The 15,123-nt window shown below is 47.4% G+C and overlaps 2 long non-coding RNA genes across 3 annotated transcripts in view; both read left to right on the top strand.

Annotated features, from left to right (window-relative positions):
- Positions 1-15,123, top strand: part of LOC125774569 (uncharacterized) — a 42,128-nt gene that overhangs the window by 4,041 nt on the left and 22,964 nt on the right. The window lies entirely within an intron of this gene.
- On the top strand, positions 7,813-12,333 carry LOC125774573 (uncharacterized). 2 transcript variants are annotated; one of them, XR_007421057.1, is made up of 3 exons: positions 7,813-7,855; positions 9,494-9,521; positions 11,328-12,333. It is a non-coding gene; the product is annotated as an uncharacterized LOC125774573 (long non-coding RNA). The 2 variants fall into 2 exon arrangements; XR_007421056.1 differs by lacking the exon at positions 7,813-7,855 and adding an exon at positions 8,821-8,863.

Genomic DNA, 15,123 nt, shown 5'->3' with positions numbered 1-15,123 from the left:
GGTGTCTTGGCTAATGTGTCTCGGCTAAGGTGTCTTGGTTAAGGTGTCTTGGCTAAGGTGTCTTGGCTAATGTGTCTCGGCTAAGGTGTCTTGGCTAATGTGTCTTGGCTAAGGTGTCTTGGCTAAGGTGTCTTGGCTAAGGTGTCTTGGCTAAGGTGTCTTGGCTAAGGTGTCTTGGCTAATGTGTCTTGGCTAAGGTGTCTTGGCTAAGGTGTCTTGGCTAAGGTGTCTTGGCTAATGTGTCTCGGCTAAGGTGTCTTGGCTAAGGTGTCTTGGCTAATGTGTCTTGTCTAAGGTGTCTTGGCTAATGTGTCTTGGCTAAGGTGTCTTGGCTAATGTGTCTCGGCTAAGGTGTCTTGGCCAATGTGTCTTAGCTAATGTGTCTTGGCTAATGTGTCTTGGCTAATGTGTCTTGGCTAATGTGTCTTGGCTAATGTGTCTTGGCTTATGTGTCTCGGCTAAGGTGTCTTGGCTAAGGTGTCTTGGCTCATGTGGCTTGTCTAAGGTGTCTTGGCTAAGGTGTCTTGGCTAAGGTGTCTTGGCTAATGTGTCTTGGCTAATGCATCTTGGCTAAGGTGTCTTGGCTAATGTGTCTTGGCTAAGGTGTCTTGGCTAATGTGTCTTGGCTAAGGTGTCTTGGCTAATGTGTCTTGGCTAAGGTGTCTTGGCTAATGTGTTTTGGCTAATGTGTCTTGGCTAATGTGTCTTAGCTAATGTGTCTTGCCTAATGTGTCTTGGCTAAGGTGTCTTGGCTAAGGTGTCTTGGCTAATGTGTCTTGGCTAAGGTGTCTCGGCTAATGTGTCTTGGCTAAGGTGTCTTGGCTAATGTGTCTTGGCTAATGTGTCTCGGCTAATGTGTCTTGGCTAATGTGTCTTGGCTAATGTGTCTTGGCTAAGGTGTCTTGGCTAATGTGTCTTGGCTAAGGTGTCTTGGCTAATGTGTCTTGGCTAATGTGTCTTGGCTAATGTGTCTTAGCTAATGTGTCTTGCCTAATGTGTCTCGGCTAATGTGTCTTGGCTAAGGTGTCTTGGCTAATGTGTCTTGGCTAATGTGTCTCGGCTAATGTGTCTTGGCTAATGTGTCTTGGCTAATGTGTCTTGGCTAAGGTGTCTTGGCTAAGGTGTCTTGGCTAAAGTGTCTTGACTAAGGTGTCTTGGCTAAGGTGTCTTGGCTAAGGTGTCTTGGCTAAGGTGTTTTGACTAAGGTGTCTTGGCTAAGGTGTCTTGGCTAAGGTGTCTTGGCTAATGTGTCTCGGCTAAGGTGTCTTGGCTAAGGTGTCTTGGCTAAAGTGTCTTGACTAAAATGTCTTGGCTAAGGTGTCTTGGCTAAGGTGTCTTGGCTAAGGTGTCTTGACTAAGGTGTCTTGGCTAAGGTGTCTTGGCTAAGGTGTCTTGGCTAATGTGTCTCGGCTAAGGTGTCTTGGCTAATGTGTCTTGGCTAAGGTGTCTTGGCTAAGGTGTCTTGGCTAAGGTGTCTTGGCTAAGGTGTCTTGGCTAAGGTGTCTTGGCTAAGGTATCTTGGCTAAGGTGTCTTGGCTAAGGTGTCTTGGCTAAGGTGTCTTGGCTAATGTGTCTCGGCTAAGGTGTCTTGGCTAAGGTGTCTTGGCTATGGTGTCTTGGCTAAGGTGTCTTGGCTAAGGTGTCTTGGCTAATGTGTCTCGGCTAAAGTGTCTTGGCTAAGGTGTCTTGGCTAAGGTGTCTTGGCTAATGTGTCTTGGCTAATGTGTCTTGGCTAAGGTGTCTTGGCTAAGGTGTCTTGGCTAATGTGTCTCGGCTAAAGTGTCTTGGCTAAGGTGTCTCGGCTGAGGTGTCTTGGCTAAGGTGTCTTGGCTAATGTGTCTTGGCTAATGTGTCTCGGCTAAGGTGTCTTGGCTAATGTGTCTTCGCTAAGGTGTCTTGGCTAATGTGTCTTGGCTAATGTGTCTTGGCTAAGGTGTCTTGGCTAAGGTGTCTTGGCTATGGTGTCTTGGCTAAGGTGTCTTGGCTAATGTGTCTTGGCTAAGGTGTCTTGGCTAAGGTGTCTTGGCTAAGGTGTCTTGGCTAATGTGTCTCGGCTAAGGTGTCTTGGCTAATGTGTCTTGGCTAATGTGTCTTGGCTAAGGTGTCTTGGCTAAGGTGTCTTGGCTAATGTGTCTCGGCTGAGGTGTCTTGGCTAAAGTGTCTTGGCTAATGTGTCTCGGCTAAGGTGTCTTGGCTAATGTGTCTTGGCTAATGTGTCTTGGCTAAGGTGTCTTGGCTAAGGTGTCTTGGCTAAGGTGTCTTGGCTAAGGTGTCTTGGCTAAGGGGTGTTGGCTTAGGTGTCTTGGCTAATGTGTCTTGGCTAAGGTGTCTTGGCTAATGTGTCTCGGCTAAGGTGTCTTGGCTAAGGTGTCTTGGCTAATGTGTCTTGGCTAAGGTGTCTTGGCTAAGGTGTCTTGGCTAATGTGTCTTGGCTAAAGTGTCTTGGCTAAGGTGTCTTGGCTAAAGTGTCTTGGCTAAGGTGTCTTGGCTAAGGTGTCTTGGCTAATGTGTCTTGGCTAAGGTGTCTTGGCTAATGTGTCTTGGCTAAGGTGTCTCGGCTTATGTGTCTTGGCTAATGTGTCTTGGCTAAAGTGTCTTGGCTAAGGTGTCTTGGCTAAAGTGTCTTGGCTAAGGTGTCTTGGCTAATGTGTCTCGGCTAAAGTATCTTGGCTAAGGTGTCTTGGCTAAAGTGTCTTGGCTAAGGTGTCTTGGCTAAGGTGTCTTGGCTAAAGTGTCTTGGCTAAGGTGTCTTGGCTAAGGTGTCTTGGCTAAGGTGTCTTGGCTAATGTGTCTTGGCTAAGGTGTCTTGGCTAAGGTGTCTTGGCTAAGGTGTCTTGGCTAAGGTGTCTTGGCTAAGGTGTCTTGGCTAATGTGTCTCGGCTGAGGTGTCTTGGCTAAAGTGTCTTGGCTAATGTGTCTCGGCTAAGGTGTCTTGGCTAATGTGTCTTGGCTAATGTGTCTTGGCTAAGGTGTCTTGGCTAAGGTGTCTTGGCTAAGGTGTCTTGGCTAAGGTGTCTTGGCTAAGGTGTCTTGGCTTAGGTGTCTTGGCTAATGTGTCTTGGCTAAGGTGTCTTGGCTAATGTGTCTCGGCTAAGGTGTCTTCGCTAAGGTGTCTTGGCTAATGTGTCTTGGCTAAGGTGTCTTGGCTAAGGTGTCTTGGCTAATTTGTCTTGGCTAAAGTGTCTTGGCTAAGGTGTCTTGGCTAAGGTGTCTTGGCTAATGTGTCTCGGCTGAGGTGTCTTGGCTAAAGTGTCTTGGCTAATGTGTCTCGGCTAAGGTGTCTTGGCTAATGTGTCTTGGCTAAGGTGTCTTGGCTAAGGTGTCTTGGCTAATGTGTCTTGGCTAAGGTGTCTCGGCTTATGTGTCTTGGCTAATGTGTCTTGGCTAAAGTGTCTTGGCTAAGGTGTCTTGGCTAAAGTGTCTTGGCTAAGGTGTCTTGGCTAAGGTGTCTCGGCTAAAGTGTCTTGGCTAAGGTGTCTTGGCTAAAGTGTCTTGGCTAAGGTGTCTTGGCTAAGGTGTCTTGGCTAAAGTGTCTTGGCTAAGGTGTCTTGGCTAAGGTGTCTTTCCTAAGGTGTCTTGGCTAATGTGTCTTGGCTAAGGTGTCTTGGCTAAGGTGTCTTGGCTAATGTGTCTTGGCTAAGGTGTCTTGGCTAAGGTGTCTTGGCTAAAGTGTCTTGGCAAAGGTGTCTTGGCTAAGGTGTCTTGGCTAATGTGTCTTGGCTAAGGTGTCTTGGCTAATGTGTCTTGGCTAAGGTGTCTCGGCTTATGTGTCTTGGCTAATGTGTCTTGGCTAAAGTGTCTTGGCTAAGGTGTCTTGGCTAAAGTGTCTTGGCTAAGGTGTCTTGGCTAATGTGTCTCGGCTAAAGTGTCTTGGCTAAGGTGTCTTGGCTAAAGTGTCTTGGCTAAGGTGTCTTGGCTAAGGTGTCTTGGCTAAAGTGTCTTGGCTAAGGTGTCTTGGCTAAGGTGTCTTGGCTAAGGTGTCTTGGCTAATGTGTCTTGGCTAAGGTGTCTTGGCTAAGGTGTCTTGGCTAAGGTGTCTTGGCTAAGGTGTCTTGGCTAAGGTGTCTTGGCTAATGTGTCTCGGCTGAGGTGTCTTGGCTAAAGTGTCTTGGCTAATGTGTCTCGGTTAAGGTGTCTTGGCAAATGTGTCTTGGCTAAGGTGTCTTGGCTAAGGTGTCTTGGCTAAGGTGTCTTGGCTAAGGTGTCTTGGCTAAGGTGTCTTGGCTTAGGTGTCTTGGCTAATGTGTCTTGGCTAAGGTGTCTTGGCTAATGTGTCTCGGCTAAGGTGTCTTGGCTAAGGTGTCTTGGCTAATGTGTCTTGGCTAAGGTGTCTTGGCTAAGGTGTCTTGGCTAATGTGTCTTGGCTAAAGTGTCTTGGCTTAGGAGTCTTGGCTAATGTGTCTCGGCTAAGGTGTCTTGGCTAAGGTGTCTTGGCTAATGTGTCTTGGCTAAAGTGTCTTGGCTAAGGTGTCTTGGCTAATGTGTCTCAGCTAAAGTGTCTTGGCTAAGGTGTCTTGGCTAAGGTGTCTTGGCTAAGGTGTCTTGGCTAATGTGTCTTGGCTAAGGTGTCTAAGCTAAGGTGTCTTGGCTAATGTGTTTTGGCTAAGGTGTCTTGGCTAATGTGTCTTGGCTAAGGTGTCTTGGCTAAGGTGTCTTGGCTAAGGTGTCTTGGCTAATGTGTCTTGGCTAAAGTGTCTCGGCTAAGGTGTCTTGGCTAAGGTGTCTTGGCTAATGTGTCTTGGCTAAAGTGTCTTGGCTAAGGTGTCTTGGCTAAGGTGTCTTGGCTAAGGTGTCTTGGCTAAGGTGTCTTGGCTAATGTGTCTTGGCTAATGTGTCTCGGCTGAGGTGTCTTGGCTAAAGTGTCTTGGCTAATGTGTCTCGGTTAAGGTGTCTTGGCAAATGTGTCTTGGCTAAGGTGTCTTGGCTAAGGTGTCTTGGCTAAGGTGTCTTGGCTAAGGTGTCTTGGCTAAGGTGTCTTGGCTTAGGTGTCTTGGCTAATGTGTCTTGGCTAAGGTGTCTTGGCTAATGTGTCTCGGCTAAAGTGTCTTGGCTAAGGTGTCTTGGCTAATGTGTCTTGGCTAAGGTGTCTTGGCTTAGGTGTCTTGGCTAATGTGTCTCGGCTAAGGAGTCTTGGCTAATGTGTCTTGGCTAAAGTGTCTTGGCTAAGGTGTCTTGGCTAATGTGTCTCGGCTAAAGTGTCTTGGCTTAGGTGTCTTGGCTAATGTGTCTCGGCTAAGGTGTCTTGGCTAAGGTGTCTTGGCTAATGTGTCTTGGCTAAAGTGTCTTGGCTAAGGTGTCTTGGCTAATGTGTCTCGGCTAAAGTGTCTTGACTAAGGTGTCTTGGCTAAGGTGTCTTGGCTAATGTGTCTCGGCTAAGGAGTCTTGGCTAAGGTGTCTTGGCTAATGTGTCTTGGCTAAGGTGTCTTGGCTAAGGTGTCTTGGCTAATGTGTCTTGGCTAAAGTGTCTTGGCTTAGGTGTCTTGGCTAATGTGTCTCGGCTAAGGTGTCTTGGCTAAGGTGTCTTGGCTAATGTGTCTTGGCTAAAGTGTCTTGGCTAAGGTGTCTTGGCTAATGTGTCTCGGCTAAAGTGTCTTGACTAAGGTGTCTTGGCTAAGGTGTCTTGGCTAATGTGTCTTGGCTAAGGTGTCTAAGCTAAGGTGTCTTGGCTAATGTGTTTTGGCTAAGGTGTCTTGGCTAAGGTGTCTTGGCTAAGGTGACTTGGCTATTGTGTCTTGGCTAATGTGTTTTGGCTAAGGTGTCTTGGCTAAGGTGTCTTGGCTAAGGTGTCTTGACTAAGGTGTCTTGGCTAAGGTGTCTTGGCTAATGTGTCTTGGCTAAGGTGTCTAAGCTAAGGTGTCTTGGCTAATGTGTTTTGGCTAAGGTGTCTTGGCTAAGGTGTCTTGGCTAAGGTGACTTGGCTATTGTGTCTTGGCTAAAGTGTCTTGGCTAAGGTGTCTTGGCTAATGTGTCTCGGCTAAGGTGTCTTGGCTAAGGTGTCTTGGCTAATGTGTCTTGGCTAATGTGTCTCGGCTAATGTGTCTTGGCTAAGGTGTCTTGGCTTAGGTGTCTTGGCTAATGTGTCTTAGCTAATGTGTCTCGGCTAAAGTGTCTTGGCTAAGGTGTCTTGGCTAAAGTGTCTTGGCTAAGGTGTCTTGGCTAAGGTGTCTTGGCTAAGGTGTCTTGGCTAAAGTGTCTTGGCTAAGGTGTCTTGGCTAAGGTGTCTTGGCCAAGGTGTCTTGGCTAAGGTGTCTTGGCTAATGTGTCTTGGCTAATGTGTCTTGGCTAAGGTGTCTTGGCTAAGGTGTCTTTGCTAAGGTGTCTTGGCTAAGGTGTCTTGGCTAAGGTGTCTTGGCTAAGGTGTCTCGGCTAAAGTGTCTTGGCTAAGGTGTCTTGGCTAAGGTGTCTTGGCTAAGGTGTCTTGGCTAAGGTGTCTTGGCTAATGTGTCTCGGCTGAGGTGTCTTGGCTAAGGTGTCTTGGCTAAGGTGTCTTGGCTAAAGTGTCTTGGCTAAGGTGTCTTGGCTAAGGTGTCTTGGCTAAGGTGTCTTGGCTAATGTGTCTCGGCTGAGGTGTCTTGGCTAAGGTGTCTTGGCTAAGGTGTCTTGGCTAAAGTGTCTTGGCTAAGGTGTCTTGGCTAAAGTGTCTTGGCTAAGGTGTCTTGGCTAAGGTGTCTTGGCTAAGGTGTCTTGGCTAAGGTGTCTTGGCTAATGTGTCTCGGCTAAGGTGTCTTGGCTAAGGTGTCTTGGCTAATGTGTCTTGGCTAATGTGTCTCGGCTAATGTGTCTTGGCTAAGGTGTCTTGGCTTAGGTGTCTTGGCTAATGTGTCTTAGCTAATGTGTCTCGGCTAAAGTGTCTTGGCTAAGGTGTCTTGGCTAAAGTGTCTTGGCTAAGGTGTCTTGGCTAAGGTGTCTTGGCTAAGGTGTCTTGGCTAAAGTGTCTTGGCTAAGGTGTCTTGGCTAAGGTGTCTTGGCTAAGGTGTCTTGGCTAAGGTGTCTTGGCTAATGTGTCTTGGCTAATGTGTCTTGGCTAAGGTGTCTTGGCTAAGGTGTCTTTGCTAAGGTGTCTTGGCTAAGGTGTCTTGGCTAAGGTGTCTTGGCTAAGGTGTCTCGGCTAAAGTGTCTTGGCTAAGGTGTCTTGGCTAAGGTGTCTTGGCTAAGGTGTCTTGGCTAAGGTGTCTTTGCTAAGGTGTCTTGGCTAAGGTGTCTTGGCTAAGGTGTCTTGGCTAAGGTGTCTCGGCTAAAGTGTCTTGGCTAAGGTGTCTTGGCTAAGGTGTCTTGGCTAAGGTGTCTTGGCTAAGGTGTCTTGGCTAATGTGTCTCGGCTGAGGTGTCTTGGCTAAGGTGTCTTGGCTAAGGTGTCTTGGCTAAAGTGTCTTGGCTAAGGTGTCTTGGCTAAGGTGTCTTGGCTAAGGTGTCTTGGCTAATGTGTCTCGGCTGAGGTGTCTTGGCTAAGGTGTCTTGGCTAAGGTGTCTTGGCTAAAGTGTCTTGGCTAAGGTGTCTTGGCTAAAGTGTCTTGGCTAAGGTGTCTTGGCTAAAGTGTCTTGGCTTAGGTGTCTTGGCTAATGTGTCTCGGCTAAGGTGTCTTGGCTAAGGTGTCTTGGCTAATGTGTCTTGGCTAAAGTGTCTTGGCTAAGGTGTCTTGGCTAATGTGTCTCGGCTAAAGTGTCTTGACTAAGGTGTCTTGGCTAAGGTGTCTTGGCTAATGTGTCTTGGCTAAGGTGTCTAAGCTAAGGTGTCTTGGCTAATGTGTTTTGGCTAAGGTGTCTTGGCTAATGTGTCTTGGCTAAGGTGTCTTGGCTAAGGTGTCTTGGCTAAGGTGTCTTGGCTATTGTGTCTTGGCTAAAGTGTCTTGGCTAAGGTGTCTTGGCTAATGTGTCTCGGCTAAGGTGTCTTGGCTAAGGTGTCTTGGCTAATGTGTCTTGGCTAATGTGTCTCGGCTAATGTGTCTTGGCTAAGGTGTCTTGGCTTAGGTGTCTTGGCTAATGTGTCTTGGCTAAGGTGTCTAAGCTAAGGTGTCTTGGCTAATGTGTTTTGGCTAAGGTGTCTTGGCTAATGTGTCTTGGCTAAGGTGTCTTGGCTAAGGTGTCTTGGCTAAGGTGTCTTGGCTAATGTGTCTTGGCTAAGGTGTCTAAGCTAAGGTGTCTTGGCTTATGTGTTTTGGCTAAGGTGTCTTGGCTAATGTGTCTTGGCTAAGGTGTCTTGGCTAAGGTGTCTCGGCTAAGGTGTCTTGGCTATTGTGTCTTGGCTAAGGTGTCTTGGCTAAGGTGTCTTGGCTAATGTGTCTCGGCTAAGGTGTCTTGGCTAAGGTGTCTTGGCTAATGTGTCTTGGCTAAGGTGTCTTGGCTAAGGTGTCTTGGCTAATGTGTCTTGGCTAAAGTGTCTTGGCTTAGGTGTCTTGGCTAATGTGTCTCGGCTAAGGAGTCTTGGCTAATGTGTCTTGGCTAAGGTGTCTAAGCTAAGGTGTCTTGGCTAATGTGTTTTGGCTAAGGTGTCTTGGCTAATGTGTCTTGGCTAAGGTGTCTTGGCTAATGTGTCTTGGCTAAAGTGTCTTGGCTTAGGTGTCTTGGCTAATGTGTCTCGGCTAAGGTGTCTTGGCTAAGGTGTCTTGGCTAATGTGTCTTGGCTAAAGTGTCTTGGCTAAGGTGTCTTGGCTAATGTGTCTCGGCTAAAGTGTCTTGACTAAGGTGTCTTGGCTAAGGTGTCTTGGCTAATGTGTCTTGGCTAAGGTGTCTAAGCTAAGGTGTCTTGGCTAATGTGTTTTGGCTAAGGTGTCTTGGCTAATGTGTCTTGGCTAAGGTGTTTTGGCTAAGGTGTCTTGGCTAAGGTGTCTTGGCTATTGTGTCTTGGCTAAAGTGTCTTGGCTAAGGTGTCTTGGCTAATGTGTCTCGGCTAAGGTGTCTTGGCTAAGGTGTCTTGGCTAATGTGTCTTGGCTAATGTGTCTCGGCTAATGTGTCTTGGCTAAGGTGTCTTGGCTTAGGTGTCTTGGCTAATGTGTCTTAGCTAATGTGTCTCGGCTAAAGTGTCTTGGCTAAGGTGTCTTGGCTAAAGTGTCTTGGCTAAGGTGTCTTGGCTAAGGTGTCTTGGCTAAGGTGTCTTGGCTAAAGTGTCTTGGCTAAGGTGTCTTGGCTAAGGTGTCTTGGCCAAGGTGTCTTGGCTAAAGTGTCTTGGCTAATGTGTCTTGGCTAAGGTGTCTTGGCTTAGGTGTCTTGGCTAAGGTGTCTTGGCTAATGTGTCTTGGCTAATGTGTCTCGGCTAAGGTGTCTTGGCTAAGGTGTCTTGGCTAATGTGTCTTGGCTAAGGTGTCTTGGCTAATGTGTCTTGGCTAAGGTGTCTCGGCTTATGTGTCTTGGCTAATGTGTCTTGGCTAAAGTGTCTTGGCTAAGGTGTCTTGGCTAAAGTGTCTTGGCTAAGGTGTCTTGGCTAAGGTGTCTTGGCTAAGGTGTCTTGGCTAATGTGTCTTGGCTAATGTGTCTTGGCTAAGGTGTCTTGGCTAAGGTGTCTTTGCTAAGGTGTCTTGGCTAAGGTGTCTTGGCTAAGGTGTCTTGGCTAAGGTGTCTTGGCTAAAGTGTCTTGGCTAAGGTGTCTTGGCTAAGGTGTCTTGGCTAAGGTGTCTTGGCTAAGGTGTCTTGGCTAATGTGTCTCGGCTGAGGTGTCTTGGCTAAGGTGTCTTGGCTAAGGTGTCTTGGCTAAAGTGTCTTGGCTAAGGTGTCTTGGCTAAAGTGTCTTGGCTAAGGTGTCTTGGCTAAGGTGTCTTGGCTAAGGTGTCTTGGCTAATGTGTCTTGGCTAATGTGTCTCGGCTAAGGTGTCTTGGCTAATGTGTCTTGGCTAAGGTGTCTTGGCTAAGGTGTCTTGGCTAAGGTGTCTTGGCTAAGGTGTCTTGGCTAAGGTGTCTTGGCTTAGGTGTCTTGGCTAATGTGTCTTGGCTAAGGTGTCTTGGCTAATGTGTCTCGGCTAAGGTGTCTTGGCTAAGGTGTCTTGGCTAATGTGTCTTGGCTAAGGTGTCTTGGCTAAGGTGTCTTGGCTAATGTGTCTTGGCTAAAGTGTCTTGGCTAAGGTGTCTTGGCTAAGGTGTCTTGGCTAAGGTGTCTTGGCTAATGTGTCTTGGCTAAGGTGTCTAAGCTAAGGTGTCTTGGCTTATGTGTTTTGGCTAAGGTGTCTTGGCTAATGTGTCTTGGCTAAGGTGTCTTGGCTAAGGTGTCTCGGCTAAGGTGTCTTGGCTATTGTGTCTTGGCTAAGGTGTCTTGGCTAAGGTGTCTTGGCTAATGTGTCTCGGCTAAGGTGTCTTGGCTAAGGTGTCTTGGCTAATGTGTCTTGGCTAAGGTGTCTTGGCTAAGGTGTCTTGGCTAATGTGTCTTGGCTAAAGTGTCTTGGCTTAGGTGTCTTGGCTAATGTGTCTCGGCTAAGGAGTCTTGGCTAATGTGTCTTGGCTAAGGTGTCTAAGCTAAGGTGTCTTGGCTAATGTGTTTTGGCTAAGGTGTCTTGGCTAATGTGTCTTGGCTAAGGTGTCTTGGCTAATGTGTCTTGGCTAAAGTGTCTTGGCTTAGGTGTCTTGGCTAATGTGTCTCGGCTAAGGTGTCTTGGCTAAGGTGTCTTGGCTAATGTGTCTTGGCTAAAGTGTCTTGGCTAAGGTGTCTTGGCTAATGTGTCTCGGCTAAAGTGTCTTGACTAAGGTGTCTTGGCTAAGGTGTCTTGGCTAATGTGTCTTGGCTAAGGTGTCTAAGCTAAGGTGTCTTGGCTAATGTGTTTTGGCTAAGGTGTCTTGGCTAATGTGTCTTGGCTAAGGTGTCTTGGCTAAGGTGTCTTGGCTAAGGTGTCTTGGCTATTGTGTCTTGGCTAAAGTGTCTTGGCTAAGGTGTCTTGGCTAATGTGTCTCGGCTAAGGTGTCTTGGCTAAGGTGTCTTGGCTAATGTGTCTTGGCTAATGTGTCTCGGCTAATGTGTCTTGGCTAAGGTGTCTTGGCTTAGGTGTCTTGGCTAATGTGTCTTAGCTAATGTGTCTCGGCTAATGTGTCTTGGCTAATGTGTCTCGGCTAATGTGTCTTGGCTAAGGTGTCTTGGCTAAGGTGTCTTGGCTAAGGTGTCTTGGCTAAAGTGTCTTGGCCAAGGTGTCTTGGCTAAAGTGTCTTGGCTAATGTGTCTTGGCTAAGGTGTCTTGGCTTAGGTGTCTTGGCTAAGGTGTCTTGGCTAATGTGTCTTGGCTAATGTGTCTCGGCTAAGGTGTCTTGGCTAAGGTGTCTTGGCTAATGTGTCTTGGCTAAGGTGTCTTGGCTAATGTGTCTTGGCTAAGGTGTCTCGGCTTATGTGTCTTGGCTAATGTGTCTTGGCTAAGGTGTCTTGGCTAATGTGTCTTGGCTTAAGTGTCTTGGCTAAGGTGTCTTGGCTAAGGTGTCTTGGCTAAGGTGTCTTGGCTAATGTGTCTTGGCTAATGTGTCTTGGCTAAGGTGTCTTGGCTAAGGTGTCTTTGCTAAGGTGTCTTGGCTAAGGTGTCTTGGCTAAGGTGTCTTGGCTAAGGTGTCTCGGCTAAAGTGTCTTGGCTAAGGTGTCTTGGCTAATGTGTCTTGGCTAAGGTGTCTTGGCTAATGTGTCTTGGCTAAAGTGTCTTGGCTAAGGTGTCTTGGCTAAGGTGTCTTGGCTAAGGTGTCTTGGCTAATGTGTCTTGGCTAATGTGTCTTGGCTAAGGTGTCTTGGCTAAGGTGTCTTGGCTAAGGTGTCTTGGCTAAGGTGTCTTGGCTAAGGTGTCTCGGCTAAAGTGTCTTGGCTAAGGTGTCTTGGCTAAGGTGTCTTGGCTAAGGTGTCTTGGCTAAGGTGTCTTGGCTAATGTGTCTCGGCTGAGGTGTCTTGGCTAAGGTGTCTTGGCTAAGGTGTCTTGGCTAAAGTGTCTTGGCTAAGGTGTCTTGGCTAAAGTGTCTTGGCTAAGGTGTCTTGGCTAAGGTGTCTTGGCTAAGGTGTCTTGGCTAATGTGTCTTGGCTAATGTGTCTCGGCTAAGGTGTCTTGGCTAATGTGTCTTGGCTAAGGTGTCTTGGCTAAGGTGTCTTGGCTAAGGTGTCTTGGCTAAGGTGTCTTGGCTAAGGTGTCTTGGCTTAGGTGTCTTGGCTAATGTGTCTTGGCTAAGGTGTCTTGGCTAATGTGACTTGGCTAATGTGTCTTGGCTAAGGTGTCTTGGCTAATGTGTCTTGGCTAAGGTGTCTTGGCTAATGTGACTTGGCTAATGTGTCTTGGCTAAGGTGTCTTGGCTAATGTGTCTTGGCTATGGTGTCTTGGCTAAGGTGTCTTGGCTAAGGTGTCTTGGCTAATGTGTCTTCACTAATGTGTCTTGGCTAATGTGTCTTGGCTAAGGTGTCTTGGCTAAGGTGTCTTGGCTAAGGTGTCTTGGCTAATGTGTCTTGGCTAAGGTGTCTTGGCTAAGGTGTCTTGGCTAATGTGTCTTGGCTAAAGTGTCTTGGCTAAGGTGTCTTGGCTAAGGTGTCTTGGCTAATGTGTCTTGGCTAAGGTGTCTTGGCTAATGTGTCTTGGCTAAGGTGTCTCGGCTTATGTGTCTTGGCTAATGTGTCTTGGCTAAAGTGTCTTGGCTAAGGTGTCTTGGCTAAAGTGTCTTGGCTAAGGTGTCTTGGCTAATGTGTCTCGGCTAAAGTGTCTTGGCTAAGGTGTCTTGGCTAAAGTGTCTTCGCTAAGGTGTCTTGGCTAAGGTGTCTTGGCTAAGGTGTCTTGGCTAAGGTGTCTTGGCTAAGGTGTCTTGGTTAAGGTGTCTTGGCTAATGTGTCTTGGCTAAGGTGTCTTGGCTTATGTGTCTTGGCTAATGTGTCTTGGCTAAAGTGTCTTGGCTAAGGTGTCTTGGCTAAAGTGTCTTGGCTAAGGTGTCTTGGCTAAGGTGTCTTGGCTAAGGTGTCTTGGCTAATGTGTCTTGGCTAATGTGTCTCGGCTAAGGTGTCTTGGCTAATGTGTCTCGGCTAAAGTGTCTTGGCTAATGTGTCTTGGCTAAAGTGTCTTGGCTAAGGTGTCTTGGCTAAGGTGTCTTGGCTAAGGTGTCTTGGCTAAGGTGTCTTGGTTAAGGTGTCTTGGCTAATGTGTCTTGGCTAAGGTGTCTCGGCTTATGTGTCTTGGCTAATGTGTCTTGGCTAAAGTGTCTTGGCTAAGGTGTCTTGGCTAAAGTGTCTTGGCTAAGGTGTCTTGGCTAAGGTGTCTTGGCTAAGGTGTCTTGGCTAATGTGTCTTGGCTAATGTGTCTCGGCTAAGGTGTCTTGGCTAATGTGTCTTGGCTAAGGTGTCTTGGCTAAGGTGTCTTGGCTAAGGTGTCTTGGCTAAGGTGTCTTGGCTAAGGTGTCTTGGCTTAGGTGTCTTGGCTAATGTGTCTTGGCTAAGGTGTCTTGGCTAATGTGACTTGGCTAATGTGTCTTGGCTAAGGTGTCTTGGCTAATGTGTCTTGGCTATGGTGTCTTGGCTAAGGTGTCTTGGCTAAGGTGTCTTGGCTAATGTGTCTTCACTAATGTGTCTTGGCTAATGTGTCTTGGCTAATGTGTCTCGGCTAAGGTGTCTTGGCTAAGGTGTCTTGGCTAATGTGTCTTGGCTAAGGTGTCTTGGCTAAGGTGTCTTGGCTAATGTGTCTTGGCTAAAGTGTCTTGGCTAAGGTGTCTTGGCTAAGGTGTCTTGGCTAATGTGTCTTGGCTAAGGTGTCTTGGCTAATGTGTCTTGGCTAAGGTGTCTCGGCTTATGTGTCTTGGCTAATGTGTCTTGGCTAAAGTGTCTTGGCTAAGGTGTCTTGGCTAAAGTGTCTTGGCTAAGGTGTCTTGGCTAATGTGTCTCGGCTAAAGTGTCTTGGCTAAGGTGTCTTGGCTAAAGTGTCTTCGCTAAGGTGTCTTGGCTAAGGTGTCTTGGCTAAGGTGTCTTGGCTAAGGTGTCTTGGCTAAGGTGTCTTGGTTAAGGTGTCTTGGCTAATGTGTCTTGGCTAAGGTGTCTTGGCTAAGGTGTCTTGGCTAAGGTGTCTTGGCTAAGGTGTCTTGGCTAAGGTGTCTTGGCTAATGTGTCTCGGCTGAGGTGTCTTGGCTTAAGTGTCTTGGCTAATGTGTCTCGGCTAAGGTGTCTTGGCTAATGTGTCTTGGCTAAGGTGTCTTGGCTAAGGTGTCTTGGCTAAGGTGTCTTGGCTAAGGTGTCTTGGCTAAGGTGTCTTGGCTAAGGTGTCTTGGCTTAGGTGTCTTGGCTAATGTGTCTTGGCTAAGGTGTCTTGGCTAATGTGTCTCGGCTAAGGTGTCTTGGCTAAGGTGTCTTGGCTAATGTGTCTTGGCTAAGGTGTCTTGGCTAAGGTGTCTTGGCTAATGTGTCTTGGCTAAAGTGTCTTGGCTTAGGTGTCTTGGCTAATGTGTCTCGGCTAAGGTGTCTTGGCTAAGGTGTCTTGGCTAATGTGTCTTGGCTAAAGTGTCTTGGCTAAGGTGTCTTGGCTAATGTGTCTCGGCTAAAGTGTCTTGGCTAAGGTGTCTTGGCTAAGGTGTCTTGGCTAATGTGTCTTGGCTAAGGTGTCTAAGCTAATGTGTCTTGGCTAATGTATTTTGGCTAAGGTGTCTTGGCTAATGTGTCTTGGCTAAGGTGTCTTGGCTAAGGTGTCTTGGCTAAAGTGTCTTGGCTTAGGTGTCTTGGCTAATGTGTCTCGGCTAAGGTGTCTCGGCTAAGGTGTCTTGGCTAATGTGTCTTGGCTAAAGTGTCTTGGCTAAGGTGTCTTGGCTAATGTGTCTCGGCTAAAGTGTCTTGGCTAAGATGTCTTGGCTAAGGTGTCTTGGCTAATGTGTCTTGGCTAAGGTGTCTAAGCTAAGGTGTCTTGGCTAATGTGTTTTGGCTAAGGTGTCTTGGCTAATGTGTCTTGGCTAAGGTGTCTTGGCTAAGGTGTCTTGGCTAAGGTGTCTTGGCTATTGTGTCTTGGCTAAAGTGTCTTGGCTAATGTGTCTTGGCTAAAGTGTCTTGGCTAAGGTGTCTTGGCTAATGTGTCTCGGCTAAAGTGTCTTGGCTAAGATGTCTTGGCTAAGGTGTCTTGGCTAATGTGTCTCGGCTAAAGTGTCTTGGCTAAGATGTCTTGGCTAAGGTGTCTTGGCTAATGTGTCTTGGCTAAGGTGTCTAAGCTAAGGTGTCTTGGCTAATGT

The sequence above is a fragment of the Anopheles funestus genome, unplaced genomic scaffold, assembly GCF_943734845.2.
Source record: "Anopheles funestus unplaced genomic scaffold, idAnoFuneDA-416_04 scaffold_31_ctg1, whole genome shotgun sequence".
Lineage (NCBI taxonomy): Eukaryota > Metazoa > Arthropoda > Insecta > Diptera > Culicidae > Anopheles > Anopheles funestus.
The sequence above is the reverse complement of the archived record's forward strand: the minus strand, read 5'-3'. Positions and strand labels throughout refer to the sequence as shown.